We start from the raw sequence: 15762 nt of genomic DNA on the forward strand, positions 1-15762 counted from the left end.
TAGTAGCCGTTATTCAAAGGACTCCTCCCCCGGAGCAAATTTGCCTAGCCCCCCTGCTGGGTAGTATTTCTTTTTTTTTTTTTTTCCAGGAGCACTTACCTCCTCAGAGCAGGGTTTGAGATGGGGACTACGGGTCTGGGTCTCCCGTGATTCTTTGATTCTAAACAAAGATTTCCTTATAAGGAGTTTGCTTAGGGTAGGAGAATTCTGCCTGGAGCTATCCCTGTGACCTGTGGCAGGCTGTGACCCCAGAGGGAGCTGGCCTTCTGGAGTATGCCTACCAGGTCCCAGGGAGAGCTCAGGGCTTGCCCTGGGGATGAAGGCCACAGGCCTAAGGAGCACAGGCTGATTTTTAAGGTGTAAGAGATTCCAAGTCCTGTTTGGCCTGGCCACTTGTCCCTCCCAAAAGCAGCAGGGCAGCCCAGGAGGACCCTTCCCTCTGCTGCATGAAACGTGTTGCCTGCTTTGGCCAGATGTGACCCCTTTTCAACCTCGAGGGCCTGCAGCGGGTTCAGCATCTCTTGGCCCTTGGATGCAGACCTGCAAGGGTGGCCGTTACCGTTCGGTCCCAGCTGTCTCTTTCCGGCTCTGCCCTGAGTCCCTGCCTTGGGGCTCCAGTCCCCAGGCCTCAGGGATTCCGTTCGGGCTCCTCCGATGGCACGTGTCAGGGGACCTCGGACTCTGGGAGGCAGCTGAGATCTTGTCTCACTGGCTGCGAGCCTTGAAGCCACGACAAGACCGTGCCGTGTTCTCCAGAAAGAAAAGCAAACCTTTCCTTATACTCCACCTCTCGCAGATGTCTGGAGGGAAGAAGTGAGGTGTGGTGCGTGCAAGCTCCCCTACCCTCGGGGTCACCCTCTGCGTCCAGACGCCCGGTGATCCTGTCTCCTGAATCGGCTGGGCAGTCCCCGCACACCCCATGCCCTTCCTCTGGAACTCTCTTTGGTTGGGCGGGCCCACCCCATGCACCCAGGCATCCGTGCCCGGCTTCTCTGACTGCGCCCTCTGCGGGTTAGGTGTATGTCCCTGCAAGGCTACTCAGCCTCACTCTGACTCAGTTTTCTCACCTATAAAAGGGGAACTCACAAGGCCATCCCTCTTTTGCAGGTAAGTGCCAGGCACGTAGCAAATTGTAGCAACTGCCCCAAATTTTGTGTGTTTCCATGCCTATGAACAAGGCAGCGCCTCCACTCTCCATCGAGTGTGAGTGAATCCGGCCCACGTCCCCAAGCCTTTTCTCACGTCCCCTGCAGATTCGGTTCTGTGCTCTACCTTGGCTTCAGGAGGGAGGGATCATTAAAATTTTTTTTTCTTAATTAGAAAAAAAGGGGGCACCTGGGTGGCTCAGTCGGTTAAGCCTCTGACGTTGGCTCAGGTCATGATCCCACGGTTCGTGAGTTCGGGCCCTGCGTCGGGCTCTGTGCTGATGGTTCAAAGCCTGCTTAGTATTCTCTCTCTCTCTCTCTCTCTCTCTCTCTCTCTCTCTCTCTCTCTCTCTCTCTCTCCCCCCCTCCCCCACTGTCTCTCCCTCTCTCCCTCTGCCTCTCCCCCATTTCACACTCTCTCTCAAAATAAATAAACTTAAAAAAAAAAAAAGAAACAATAGGAGTTGAATACTATTTACAGCTTCTCACTGCTTCAACAGTTTCTGGCCCCTTTGGAGGAGACGGGGGTGGGAATGTCGCATCAGGCTTACTCTGGAGCTGTTATTACCGTCCACGCTGTCACGTAGTGGTTTGTCCTAGATGCCTCTGTCCTACGGGAGTGTCAGCTGGTCGGAGCGGAAGGAAGGAAGGCGGGAACACACGAATGCTACGGTGCCCGGGGTACTTGACCCAAGATTTTCAAAGTGATTAAAACAGCCAGCTGTGCTCTCTCCTCTTCCAGTTAGGGTTGAGAGTCTTCTGTTGTGCAACAATTTATTTCTTTCCATTTGAAGAATCTTGTGACTGCAGCTGTCTCAGATTTTTTCAGAAGAATACATTTTAGATCACTTTTTCCTAGGAGTGTTGGGAGGAAGGTTTGGGGTGTGGACTTTCTGGTTAAAAACTGAGGGCGCGAAGGGGTCGGATTGTGTATTTTCTGATGGCTCAGTTCCTATTTATGGTAGGGGGATGACTTTCTTCCCCAGGAGCCAAGCTGGAATTTCAGTGATTGACCAAGGGGGAAGTAATTCATTCCTTCCTGCCATCGCACCCTCTTTTCTCCGGGGCTCTCTCTTCCTGTTCAGTTTCTATTACGAACTTGCTTGGTCAAGGACGTTTCTCATGATTAAGTGCTTATATACCTGCTGCTTCCCAACATATCTGTGTGGATAGATTTAGGACAGATCAAAAGGCTAAAAATAGCCTGGTTTCCCTTTACTCCGGACAGAAACCTAAGGAAGATTTTTAACTGACGGCCTCTGACTTGTTTCCATTATTACAGAATTGTCCATATTTGTGCTCTATAGTCCTCTGGAAGTCCAGATCTTCCTGGTATTAAAGAAAACATGAAAAGCTGGAGGGAACTACCTGGCGCCACCTGATCCTTTCTGTTTAATAGAGATTGAAGATAGTTGGCCATCTGGAAAAGACACCGGGAAACAGAGGGGACTTTGTCCCCGAGCTGGGCTCTGAGCCTTTATGAAATGGGTCCTGATATCAAGAAGAATGTCTTGCTCGAAGCCAGTTTCGTTTGGGGTGAAGTCTGCACTTGAAGTTCCTCTGCTGACCTGACTCTGTGTGCAGGTGGGGCGGGACGGATGGAGAACCTTGGCCAACAGCCCGCCCACCTTGGGTCCCTTTCTGTAACCACGAGGGCTACGTGGAACTACAACTGTAGGTCTTGTGGAAGTGAAAACTGTAGTGGTCCCCACCCCCCATGTTTATTTTGGGGCTTCTGGTTTGGGACTCACCTCACCTATCTGAAGGACTGGCTTGAAGTGGACTTATTTGGGACCTTTCTTTAGAGAACTCAAAAGCCTTTGTTTGTAGCCATATCTTCTTTGATAATACCGACTGACATTAGAAGCAGAGATATAGCTTCAACGACAGTTTTCCACAACTCACGTTTTTTTGTCCCAACCTCTGTGGTCGCTGGCAGAACTGCCCTGAGTTCGGGTCTCATTCCCAGAATGTAGCCTGGGTATAAAAACCTGGGGCCAGGAAGGTCTGAGCCACTGGCGGTTGGACCTGTGGTATCACCAGAGCTAAATCGAAACACAGATGATAACAACTGCCCTCCTCACTCCCCCACCCTTCGGAAGAGCAGAAACTGAACTTGAAGCTGTGAGAGCTATAAAGAGTGTTTAACTTCTTTTATTATTATTATTTTAGAGACAGAGAGCACACGCAAGTGGGGTAGAGGGGCAAAGGGGGAGAGAGAGAGAGAGACAGAATCCCAAGCAGGCTGCACACTCAGTGCAGAGCCTGACGTGGGGCTTTATCCCACGACCCTGGGATCATGACCTGAACCAAAATCAAGAGTCAGATGCTCGGGACGCTTGGGTGGCTCAGTTGGTTAAGCGTCCGACTTCGGCTCAGGTCATGATCTCACAGTTCGTGAGTCCGAGCCCCATGTCGGCTCTGTGCTGACAGCTCGGAGCCCGGAGCTTGCTTCGTATTCTGTGTCTCCCTCTTTCTCTGCCCCTCCCCTGTTCATGCTCTGTCTCTTAATAATAAATAAACGTTAAAAAAAAAGAAAAAGAGTTGGATGCTCATCTGAGACACCCAGGCCCCAAGAGTATTTAACTTCTGTTTTTTTTTTCAATTCTGATTTTTAAATGATCCATTCTGAGGTTATTAGAACATAATGTAGAATTTGATTAGAGTAAAACCAGAGTGACTTGTATAACTTGCTTTAACCCCTGCAAGTGCAATTGTGGTAATATCACTTCTAAGCTTCCAATTAATTTATTACACATGCACATGCTCTTCTGTAACCTGCCTCTTGAGGGTATCTTCCAAAATGTGTGTAAACTTGGAAGGAGGGATAACTTAGTCCAAAGACGGTCGGTTAATTCTGCTTCTAAAAGTCAGCTGTAGAAGGAACTGGAAAGTTGCTCAATCTCCACCATCGTACCTGCCCCTTACTATCACCTGGTGTCACTGCTGCAGGTTATCCTGCAACAGCTCTATGGATGCTTGTCCATTATGCGTTGATGTTCTGTGTTCTCTGCCCTGCACAGGCTGGGATGATGGTTCATGGGTGGCCTCTCAGGGCACAGTTCTCTAGTTCACAAGGGTAAACTTAAGCCAGGTGTTCCTGGAGCAGAGCACAGTGCCTGGATGCCGTGTTCTGAGGAGTTACCAGCACAGGCTATGCCAGAAGAATCCTTCTCGACAAGCCTTAGGCCACGTATCAAGATCCAGCCAACAAGTAGACTCCTAATGACTTACTAGGTGAATTTCTCTTTGGGACTCTTGATATCGCTTCTTACAGATCTTGGGTCAGGGCCACCACTGTTTTCCCCCACACGCCCTGAATTTTGAACATCTGGCTCTTTTGTTTTTTCCCCCATGGGCTTTGGGCTTCCTTTATGTATCTCTTTGTCTTCAGTGGCCAGTTCCTCATACCAAGAGGAAGGAGATGTTTGCTTTTGTCCAAATACAACATGTCCATTAGGTCCCAAAGGAGGCCCTCAGGTGAAGCACCGTTGAGCAAAGAAAATACGTTCAGAAGTGGATTTGTGTCACACGCAAAGAAGGATGTGTGTGTCTGTGGCAAAGGGTGGCGGGTTGGGTAGCAAATAGTTTTGATATTTGGTTACAAAAGACTCAAAACCCTAATGGTTTTGCATTTAACGGTTTGCATATAGCACTCATGGTCTCTGGGCTATGGACATTGAATCTCTCTACAAACTGTTCAATATCAGAAAGTCTCACAAGTTACTTGTTGGTAAAGTAACCCAAAGCTTCCAGATTGGTTTCTAAAATTTAAGTAATTCCTTTTCATAAGAACAAATTCTTCAAAATCTGGGGGAATATTTCTTTAAAAATGACTTTTGTATTTTTAATATTAAAAAGTAGACCTATGTTAAAGACTAGTTTTTAAAGAATTCTTTAGAGCCTTAAGGCCTATAACCCTTAGACAAATACAAATGAATGCCCATCAAAGATTTTACTTAACTCATTCATTAACGAGGGAACCAATAAAATGTTACAACCAGCTCAAAAGAGAATTCAAAATACACACACACACACACACACACACACACACACACACAGAGGCCATCAGGAGCACTGAAGTGAATTTACAAATAGATGCAAAACTGGTCAAAATCTATAGAACGATAATCAATTGCATCACCACACAACACAATTTGCATTTCTAGAACAATAATTTCTATTATTAGAGGGAAAGTGGAATGAACAATGTTCAACTTCCACCCAAGTGCTCTTGAACTTGGCCTGTTTTCTTTTGCTAATCATTGGTCTCTTCTACACCATTATTACTTTCTTTCTTCCCCAGGAAGAGAAAAAGTCTTCTCAGGATGCACATTAATTTTAGAACCTTTACATTATTAGGAAAATCAGGTGAGATAAAGCTAGAAGTCATTAAAAAGCTTGTAGAATCGTTTGGCTTTAGAAGAACGTTTACTTAAAATCTTTCTTTCTGGCCATAAAAATGAATCAAGGCAAACAATTAAACGTGAAAGTGAGCAGTAAAGAGAGACAAACGTATTGCTAATGGGGAGAGTCATTGTGTAAAGTTTGTAAGGTGTGCCCTTCCCCACCATCTCCACGGCTGTGACTTGTAGACTGGCGTGACGTGTAAGCCCGTCCCCTGGGGTCTGCCCCCCACGGTGCTATACAATGGAAACGAGCCTTTAATTCTGTTGAAGTTCATATAGGGTCTTGCTGTGTAGTTTAGCCTGGTTTACACTGACTGGACAATATATAGTAATGCAGGGTTTGCACTATTCTGGAATGAGGCCCTATATACCGCTTTGACAAAACATTTTATGTGTCACTTTAACCTTGGATATTGAGAATTGTCTCCATATATCCTTCATAAGAATAACCTTGGTCTCACTGCCGAGAGTCGAGTGGATTTTGAATGCCACGTGAACCTCCCAAGTCACGCGTTTCTTCTATGCACATCTGTCTGTGGATGACCCATCTTGTGAGTCTAAGAAGGATGGGCCAGAGCAGGGGTTTTATAGTTTGGCCTAAATGTAGCTATGGAATCCACTTAAAAAAATACTTTTTCCTGGATTTTATGGCAAGGGTTTTCGCTGCCGCTGTTGTTTTGATCTCGTTTTCGGTTGGTTTTCTGTCCCCACCTATGTTTCCTTCTTCTGTTCTTACCCACTCACTAATGCGACAGCTCCAAGGCGGGCTTGGCCTCCCCACGGGCTCATGACCGCTTGGTGAGCGGAGCACCTGTCTTGTTCACGGGTGGGCCCCTTGCTCAGTATCAGGCCCAGACAAAATTCCTAGCCAATGTTTACTGAATAAATTGGTAGTGCACCTCGTGATGTAGGGCTTTGGGGCAAAGGGGAGATTTTGTATTTCAGTGTTAAACCAAGTTCGGTCTAACAGGGGCGTTCTGATTTCCCTGTGTTTGGGGTCATAGCATGGTAATATTGCTATTTATGTTTGGAGCAAGTCCAAGATCACCACTCTAGTGAAGGCACTTCCATCTGAGAATGGAATGAAGGCAGGATGAAAGGGAGGTCAAGCAGTCAATGTCAAGGAGAGAATTGATGGAGGGAAACCATTAGAGATCATCAGGTCCCAGGCCACACAGTTACTCTGAAATCTGGACTAGATCCCACGGGGGCCACCAGAATCTGGGCACCCCCGCACCCAGTCATGCTCCCTCCCTCAATCCCTAAGGACTAGGGTGTGGAGCTTGAAGGAGAAAAGTATAGACAGGACCATGGTGCAGGGAGAAGACCCCTTGGCTTCCAATCAGGCAGCTACGGAGTCAAGGTTTTGCATTCCTAGTCATGCAAACGTGACCTCTGCAAAATGGGAGAATGCTGCTGAATTCAGAGTCATTTTTATACGGATTAAGCAAAACAGTGTCTGTGAAAATGGATCTGGCACATGCAAGGTGCAACACAGAGGGTCAGACCATGACCTGATCCAGGTGTTGGGTCTTAAATTGTTCCGGTGTCATCTTTTTTTTTTTTTTTCTCATTTTATCCATGAATGATCTATTTCCTCATCCAGGAGTTCAACAGTGCTTACTGAGCACCTGCTAGAAATCAGGGGTGCTCTGGGAATTGGGAATATTAAGATAAGCGTGTCATCCTGGTGGCCTGACTGGCTCAGTTGGTTAAACAACTGACTTCAGCTCAGGTCATGATCTTGCAGTTTGTGAGTTCGAGCCCCGCATCGGGCTCTGGGCTGACAGCTCAGAGCCTGGAGCCTGCTTCGGGTTCTGTGTCTCCCTCTCTCTCTCTCTGTCCCTCCCCTGCTCACACTATCTGTCTCTTAAAAATAAACAAAAACATTTAAAAAAAAGTGCCATCCTATGCCAGCCTCTTTGTGGGGGGCAGGGATGGTTTGGGGTCACACCGTCTTCACTATCAGCATGGAGACTCCAGGGACACACAGGCGAGGCGTCAGTCCAAGCTAATGGATTCTGGCGGGAACCCCAGTGGGGATTCCGAAAGCCTCCTGCAGGGAGGCTACTTATGATTTGCAGGTGATTTAAGAGATTCTCCAAAATTTTGTCAAGAGTGAAAACATCCTGTGATCTGACATCTAATGGTATTATGTTTGTCGCCCTCTGACCTGTGTAGACTCCTTATCATGTTGGTAAAAGAATTCCATTCAAGGGGGCATCTGGGTAGCGCAGTCGGTTAAGCGTTTGACTTCAGCTCAGGTCATGATCTCATGGTTTGTGGGTTCGAGCCCCGTGTCCAGCTCTTTGGTGTCAGCGAGGAGCCTGCTTCAGATCCCCCGTCTTCCCCCTCTCTGCACCTCCCTGCCCGCACACTCTCTCTCTCAAAAATAAATTAACATTAAAAAAAATTCTATTCAATCAAAAGCAGTCCTGCACTCTGGTTCAAGATTTCCCTTGATGTAGAACAGGACAGCATTTCCACTAGACAGAGGCCTGTGAAGTGCTCTGTGAAAAAGGGTCAAACAATTGGAGACACATTCTTGCTCTAGCCTCCTCCTAAGGAGTCATCATGTACAAAGGTTTGGAGAGGATGCACAGACCTATTGAACCTTAGTTCTGGTTACCTCTAGGGCTGGGACTGGAGAAGAGAAGAAGAGATTATCAATATTTATTTTATAAACATCTCAATTGTCTGTTTACCAGGAGCTTGTCTTATTTTTAAGTTAAAGCATTCTATAGGGACGCCTGGGTGGCTCAGTCGGTTGAGCGTCCAACTTCGGCTCAGGTCACGATCTTGCAATCTTTGAGTTTGAGCCCCGCATCAGGCTCTGCACTGACAGCTCAGAGCCTGGAGCCTGCTTCGGATTCTGTGTCTCCCTCTCTCTGTGCCCCTAACCCACTCGCATTCTGTCTCTGTCTCTCTCAAAAATAAATAAACATTAAAAGAAAACTTTAAAAAATTCTATAAAATAAAGAAAAATAAACAAAAAAGGATACCAGAAAAAGGTTCTGAGAAGTCCTGCCCTAAGAAACCCAGCACTTCCCACATGTTTCTGATCAGGCATCCCTTACCTGGCTCTCTGGAACATTCTCTGGGAGGTGCTGTTCTCATAAGCATCCAGTTTCCTCGACTGTGTATGTCTTAGAATAATTTAACTCTAGAGTTAGAAGAGAGTTGACATGTAACCCATGAGCTTTATTTTACTTGAAAACAAAGTGAGGACCTGAGAGTTTAGGTGGCTTGCCTCAGGTGACATGGCTCAGTGGTGGCAGATGGGGAGGGAGCTCCCCATCTCCTTCACCAGGGAGAAGAAGCCTCCTGTAACCCACTCCTGGGGGGCAGGACACCCTCACCTTCATAACTGAGACAGGTGAGCAAGAGAGGCCATGGAGACAGGTCATGTGTCCTGGGAAGTCAGAACACCAGCTCGGCCGTGTGAACTGCTCCGAGACACTCACCATCGTATGTCTTCTGGAAAGATAAATAAACTTTCAGACCTGGGCTCAGAGACTCACTGTCACCACCCTTGGCTACAAGAATACGTCATCACCCCTCTCTCTCCCAACGCCCGTCCTCCATCAGGGAAGAGTCTGGGCGAGGGCGGCCCGCATCTTGGCTCTCCAAGGCATTGCAGCCGGACCTCGAGCCCTCACCTCCTTGATGCACTTCTGCCCGGCTTCCCAGATTCTGCAGACGCTGGACAGAAGCAGGAGGCACAGCAAATGACTGACTTTGGGCATCCTTCACCTGGGTCCCGGTAGGACATTTTGTGGGAAGCTTTTGTGGGTATCAGCCAGCTTCCCCCACCAAATGAGAAAGCGGCCCAGTGCTTCCTGTGATGGCCAAGGTGATTTCGGCCTCCATCCACGTCCCAAAGGAACTGTCTTTGCAAGGGGACACGGAAGGGACCAGGGGCACAGCTGCAGTTCTACAGCCAGCGAAACACAGGAGGCACAAAGATTTTAATCTTGACATTCCTTAATTCAAAAAATAAAAACAGAACACAACCAGCACGCTTGCCAAGACCAGGCCTGAAGCCCCCTCGGGAATGAGGAGCAGAGGACAGCCAGGGGGTGCCGGGGAGGGTCAGGCGGTCTCTGATCTGGGATCACTCACATCTCTTATAAAAGGTAAGTACACCGGCCCCCGGGGGGCCCTGAGCGCCACACCGCAGCTGTGATTTATGTGGAGGAGACTGGCTACGAATCAAACGGCTTTAAGTAGTAGTTTCAGCGCAGCAAACGAATTGACACGCAAAGAGAATGGAAAATGGCTCTGTGTTTTAATCCACAAGTGTCATAGAACTCGGTTTTCAGGCTGGAACAAAGTTTTGGCTCTCTTTGACAAAGTGCCTCTGTGTGGAGTACTCAGTGGGGGTGAGAGACCAGAGAGCGACTGTTGGGCGCCTCCCGGTCGATGGCTTTGTCACCTGAGAGAAAGCCAGCCTCAAAGTAGGTTAGTAAATGCTTTCTCCGAGGTCTTAGTGGGGATCCAGTCTTGCAATTGCTCCAAAGGGCTGCTGGGGAGCTCGTTAGCTACAGGGGATCATATATCCAAGAGGGGAAAAGAGTATATACGTGCTTGCAAGCAGCTCTCTAAATACTTGCGTGTCACGGGGTATAATTTGTTACGGTTGTAAAAACCGAGGTTTTCTGATTTCTGAATAGACACAAGAAAGACCCTTAGGTCATCTTCACGCATTATGTTTCTATCGTATCTGATTGCTCCAAAATATCACATGCCTCTGCTTCACTGGTTTTCCGGTTCTTCCTGTTTTTGATAGCTCCTTGAGGTCACTTGAGGTGGTCACAGAAGGCTGACATCAGTCACCTCCTGTAGCTTTCGTGCAGAGCCCGAGGGGCCCCAGCGAGAAGCCTTCCGAGCTGGAAACCAAGGAGTCCGTTCGTCCTGCTGCTGGTGGTACAAGGCGTTCAGAGCCCTCAGAGCATCTCTGCCAGGAAAAAGTCTTGGGCTGTCATTGTCACCACCGCTTTTGCGCCATGTGAAATTGCTGGTCCTGGCGTGAACTAAATCCCGAAGGATGCAAAGGCGAGACTGGGGTTCATACCCGTCAGCCCCCCCTCCCCACACCGTAGCTGGGGATGAGACAGAAGATGTGGCTGGAGAACACCATGCCAGCGACCAGAATTTCTGGAATACATTCGTTCTGCTAATTTGAACATTGGATACCTCTTATATCTTAATAATGATTCCTAATTATTTCACACGTGTAGATCTCATATCGCTCAAAAGATGAAAAGCTTCCCCCAAAACAGGGATCAAACTTATGGTCCTCTTGTATTTCTCAAAATGCCTAGCACTTCGGGAAAGAATAGATTGAAGACGTACTTGTTGCCTTGAGTCAAATGTCTGTGGAGACAGGAGGGAGCCACTGCATGATCATCGAAGTCCCGGAATTATTCAAAGCCCTGATTTCAGCTGTGGAATTGAGCACTCTTTCCCCTAAAGCCTCTTATCATAAATACAGTAGAGAAAAAAGGGGGTTATTATGATACCATCTCTCTTTGCTTCTCCTACTCTCCTGCTGGTATTGAAATGATCAAGAGAGTAGAAAAGTGGCCAAAAACAAAACAAAACAAAACAAAACAAAAAAACAAGAAAAAAACCAAACCCACGCAGAGGCAACACATGAAGAGAGCCTTGAGAACCACAAATAAGGCAGCCCTAGAATGACTGAGCAGACCAAGACCTTAGAAACCCCTGCCTATTTCTTGTGAAACTATCAAGTCTCAAAGTGTCCGTATCACAGAGACTTCTTTTTGGTTTTGGTGATGGCTTTCCCAGCCGGGGCAAGCTCGTTTTTTAGACATTTGCATATGTTTTCACCTTATGGTTTCAGGTTGACTTTGAAGTTCATTCTTTCAAGGACAGAAGGGAATTCCTAACAGTTCACTAACAGTCAAGTTCCTGGCAAAGAATTTCATCTGCATACCGTTGCTGTAGACTTGGGTGCTCATGGAGATTTTTATACTTTCTGTTTTAAAAGAGAATCTTTTCATTGCATGTAACTGTTCTGTTTCTAATAAAATGTTGAAGCATTATATGCATCTATCAGAAGGTGATATGGCCTGAAGGCGACCTACAGATGGTCAGTATTTTCTAGATAGCCGTAATTGTTGGCAGGGAGAACCAGGCCATGTTACTTATGAGTTGTGCTCGGTGAATTCCAGCTAAGACAAGGACCCTGCCCTACAGATCCCAGAGAGGAATTGCTGCTGTGTTGGGTAAAGGGAAGACCAGAAAGTTTCTGGAACTGCTCACTTACTCCCTTAACAACCATTCATGGAAGGTATTGCACTGGGGGTTGAGAATATAGTGACCAAGGGCAATGCAGTCCGTGCCCTCCAGGAACTTGGGGTCTCTCAGGAAGGAGGGCTGTGGTGATAGATATGTCCCGGGCTCCGGAAGGGATCCCCCAGAGTGACAAGGGAGAGGAGAGGGGCCCTGCCTCAGCCAACCGAGGGAGGTGCTGGGGGAAGGGAAGGGTGTTGTTGGGATAAGAGATTTGGTTCACTTTTGAGTGATGTGTCCTATAGCCAAAGAAGTGGGAAAGGCGTTTCAGCTATGCAGATAGATACCGGGATTTGAAAGGACAATATTTGGGTAAGGTGCCTTTTCCAAAACACAAATATGATAGAAAATCAAACCCTCTTTAATCTAAAATCCTGATGATTGGTGCATTAGCGGAGGCACTGGGCTGAACTCCTAGAGCACAGCCTCCTTGTGTTCTCATCCATCAGCACTATCGCCGGGCACAGGATAGGGGCCCAGTTTGTGTTTGTGGAAGAATCAATGAACCTCTTAAACTTTTATTTCCTTCATCTCCTTCTTTTCACACTGAGAAATTAGTGGAAGTAGAAAAAAATGTAACTGCGTCTAATTTAATGGCTATCTTCTAAGACAATGTACTCCGCATTATCATAGCCTAATTTTCTCTACATAAATCCGTCTGGTTCTTCTAAGGTGACCAATCATTCTGCTACTGTCTCCCTGGCCCAGTGGAAGAAAGTAGGTTGGGGTTTTTTTTTTCGTTTTTTGTTTTGTTTTTCGAGAGCGAGCATTTTAAAATATGAGAAGTCCGTAAGCTGTGGGTTCCCTTTGTGCCAAAGTCAGAGGTAGAGCACGGGTTTCTGGTTTTTCAGTTGTCTTACCTTCTCACACACCAAGAAACCACAAACAGGGAATTAGGACCGAAAGACTCAAGCCCCACACATACCCCGCGGGCTCACTCTCCCTCAGCAGGCAACCAAAGGGGACACTCGCTTTTCAAAAGAGCTGCACGGAGACCCCAACCCTGAAAAAGAATCGTAGCTACACTTCTGAACCAGCAACCACGCGTGTTTCAGTGCTCCACGAGAATGAACTCATGCAATCCTCACGGCAGAAGGGTGAGGAGGAAACCGTGATCATCTTTAGTTTACAGATGGGGAAGCTGAGTCACAGGAGGGCAAGAATTTGCTCAGCGTTACCAGCCGGTAAATGCCGGGGCTGGACTCGGGAGGCACGGAGAGTGGGCTGCAGCTAAAGTGCAGACCACATCACCTCCGTCCTGAAGAAGGGAAAACGCTGTGCCACGGATGAGACAAGTGCACCGGAACGACGCTGGTACATTTTGTGCTTAAAAACACTAGCAATATAGGACACTACGTGTTCAGTGTAAAACAACTCGAAAGGTTGTTATGAGAATCGAAATTAGAACAGTTGTTGCTTTTTTTTTTTTCAAGTGACTGAGATGTGCGTTTCGAGATCTAGAATTTGATGAGCATTCCAAGTCTCCAAAGAACCCTTCAGAACTAGTTCTTAGGAGCACATGAGACAACGTTCAAACCTACGAAGCAAGTACAGTGAACAGGAAGCCTCCCCTCCACTTGTGATTCATAGTCACTGAACTTCCTCCCTCAGAGGCGACCAGAATCAGGTGTTTGTTGTGTAACCTTCTGGAGATATTCTGTGCACATACAAGCTTATGTGTCTACATAGATGATTTGGGGTATGGGTGGGGAAAATGATAATTTACTACGTCCAAGCAGTTCAGCACTTTGCTATTTTTACTTAAGATTATATGAAGGAGTGGGTGCCTGGGTGGCTCAGTCAGTTAAGCGTCCAACTTCGGCTCAGCTTATGATCTCACCGTCCGTGAGTTCGAGACCTGCACCAGGCTCTGTGCTGACAGCGCAGAGCCTGGAGTCTGCTTCTGATTCTGTGTCTCCCTCTCTCTCTCTACTCCTTCCCCTCTTGTGCTCTGTCTTTCTTTCTCAAAAATAAAATAAAAACATAAAAAAAAAAGATTGTATGCAGGATCAATACTTGGTCCATAGTAGTATATTGAGTCTCGTCAATCTGGTCATTACAGTTGCTTTTAATTGTTTTTTATATTGCTTATAAAGGCGATTGATTTTCTCTCTATAAAATTTGCATCCAGCCATCGTTCTAAATTTCTCTTGGTGTCTGTGATAGTGTTTCCAATGATTCCCTTGTATGTTCCAAGTTAGAGGTCATATAATTTGAATTCCCCATTCTAATTTTTATACTTCAATGTATTTCTCTTATCAGATTGGATGGACTAGTACCTCTAACACAGTGTCAGTGGGCATTCTTATCTTTTTCTTGACTGAATTGGAAGCTACTAGTTTTTCTCTATTAAACATGATGCTCATTTTGGTGTTGATGCACACACACAAACTAAATATCCATCCATCCATACTTAATTGACACTCTTTTTATAGATGTTATATTTTTATATCATATTGATGAATCATCTATCTTTTCCTGTATTTCAGAATATTTATTAAAAATGGATGTCAACTCCTATAAAATGCCCCTTATTCATAGATGGAGATGATCATTTGATTTTTTTTCTTTTGATGTGTCCAACAATGATATATGGTTTTTAAATTTTTTTTTCAACGTTTATTTATTTTTGGGACAGAGAGAGACAGAGCATGAATGGGGGAGGGGCAGAGAGAGAGGGAGACACAGAATCGGAAACAGGCTCCGGGCTCTGAGCCATCAGCCCAGAGCCTGACGCGGGGCTTGAACTCCCGGACCGCGAGATCGTGACCTGGCTGAAGTTGGACGCTTAACCGACTGCGCCACCCAGGCGCCCCTGATTTATGGTTTTTAATAAAAAAATTTTAATTCCAGTATTGTTAATATGCAGTGTCATATTAGTTTCAGGTGTACAATAGAGTGATTCAACAGTTCTGTATACTACTCAGTGCTCATGATAAGGGTCCCCTTTATCCCTTCATCCATTTCACCCATCCCCCACCCAAGTCCCCTCTCGCAACCATCAGTATGTTCTCAGTGGTTTGTTTCTTTTCCCTTTGTTCATTTGTTTTGTTTCTTAAATTCCACTTATCAGTGAAATCATATGGTATTTGTCTTTCTCTGACTTATTTCACTTGGATCGCCCTCTAGGTCCACCCATGTTGTTGCAAATGGCAAGATTTTGTTCTTTTTATGGCCACTTAATATATAGTGTGTGTGTGTGTGTATATATATACATATATATACACACTATTTCTTTATTCATCTGTTGATGGACACTAGGGTTGCTTCCATAATTAGGCTATTATAAATAATGCTGTAATAAACATAGGGGTGCATATATCTTTTTTAAAAGTTGGTTCCACACCCAGTGTAGAGCACAATGTGGGGCTTGAATTCACGACCCTGAGATCAAGATCTGCGCTGAGACCAAGAGTCGGGTGCTTCACTAACTGAGACACCCAGGTGCCCTGTGCATATATCTTTTTGAATAAGTGTTTTTATACTCTTCGAGTAAATAACCCGTAGTAGGAATACCAGATCATATAGTAATTCTATTTTTAAATTTTTGAGCAACCTCCATATGGTTTTCCATAGTGGCTGCACCAGTTTTCATTCCCACCAACAGTGCACAAGAGTTCTTTTTTCTCCACATCGTCACCAACACTTGATGTTTCTCGGGTTTTGATTTTAATCATTCTGACAGGTGTGAGGTGCTATCTCGTTGTGGTTTTGATCTGCATTTCCTTGATGATTACTAATGTTGAGCTTCTTTTCATGTGTCTGTTGGCCATCTGTAAGTCTTCTTTAGAGAAATGTCTGTTCATGTCTTCTGCCCATTTTTGAATTGGATTATCATTTTTTGTTTATTTATTTATGTATTTTGGGGTTGAGTTGTGTAAGTTCTTTAT

General features: G+C 46.0%; 1 long non-coding RNA gene across 1 annotated transcript in view; it reads left to right on the forward strand.

The window, feature by feature from the left end:
- Positions 1 to 14463, forward strand: part of LOC128311322 (uncharacterized) — a 137275-nt gene extending 122812 nt beyond the window's left edge. The window contains exon 5 of the long non-coding RNA XR_008289706.1: positions 2428 to 14463. This is a non-coding gene — a long non-coding RNA (uncharacterized LOC128311322). The remainder of the gene's footprint in view (positions 1 to 2427) is intronic.
- The last annotated feature ends 1299 nt before the right edge of the window (positions 14464 to 15762 follow it).

Source organism: Acinonyx jubatus, chromosome A3, assembly GCF_027475565.1.
Source record: "Acinonyx jubatus isolate Ajub_Pintada_27869175 chromosome A3, VMU_Ajub_asm_v1.0, whole genome shotgun sequence".
NCBI classification, from domain to species: domain Eukaryota; kingdom Metazoa; phylum Chordata; class Mammalia; order Carnivora; family Felidae; genus Acinonyx; species Acinonyx jubatus.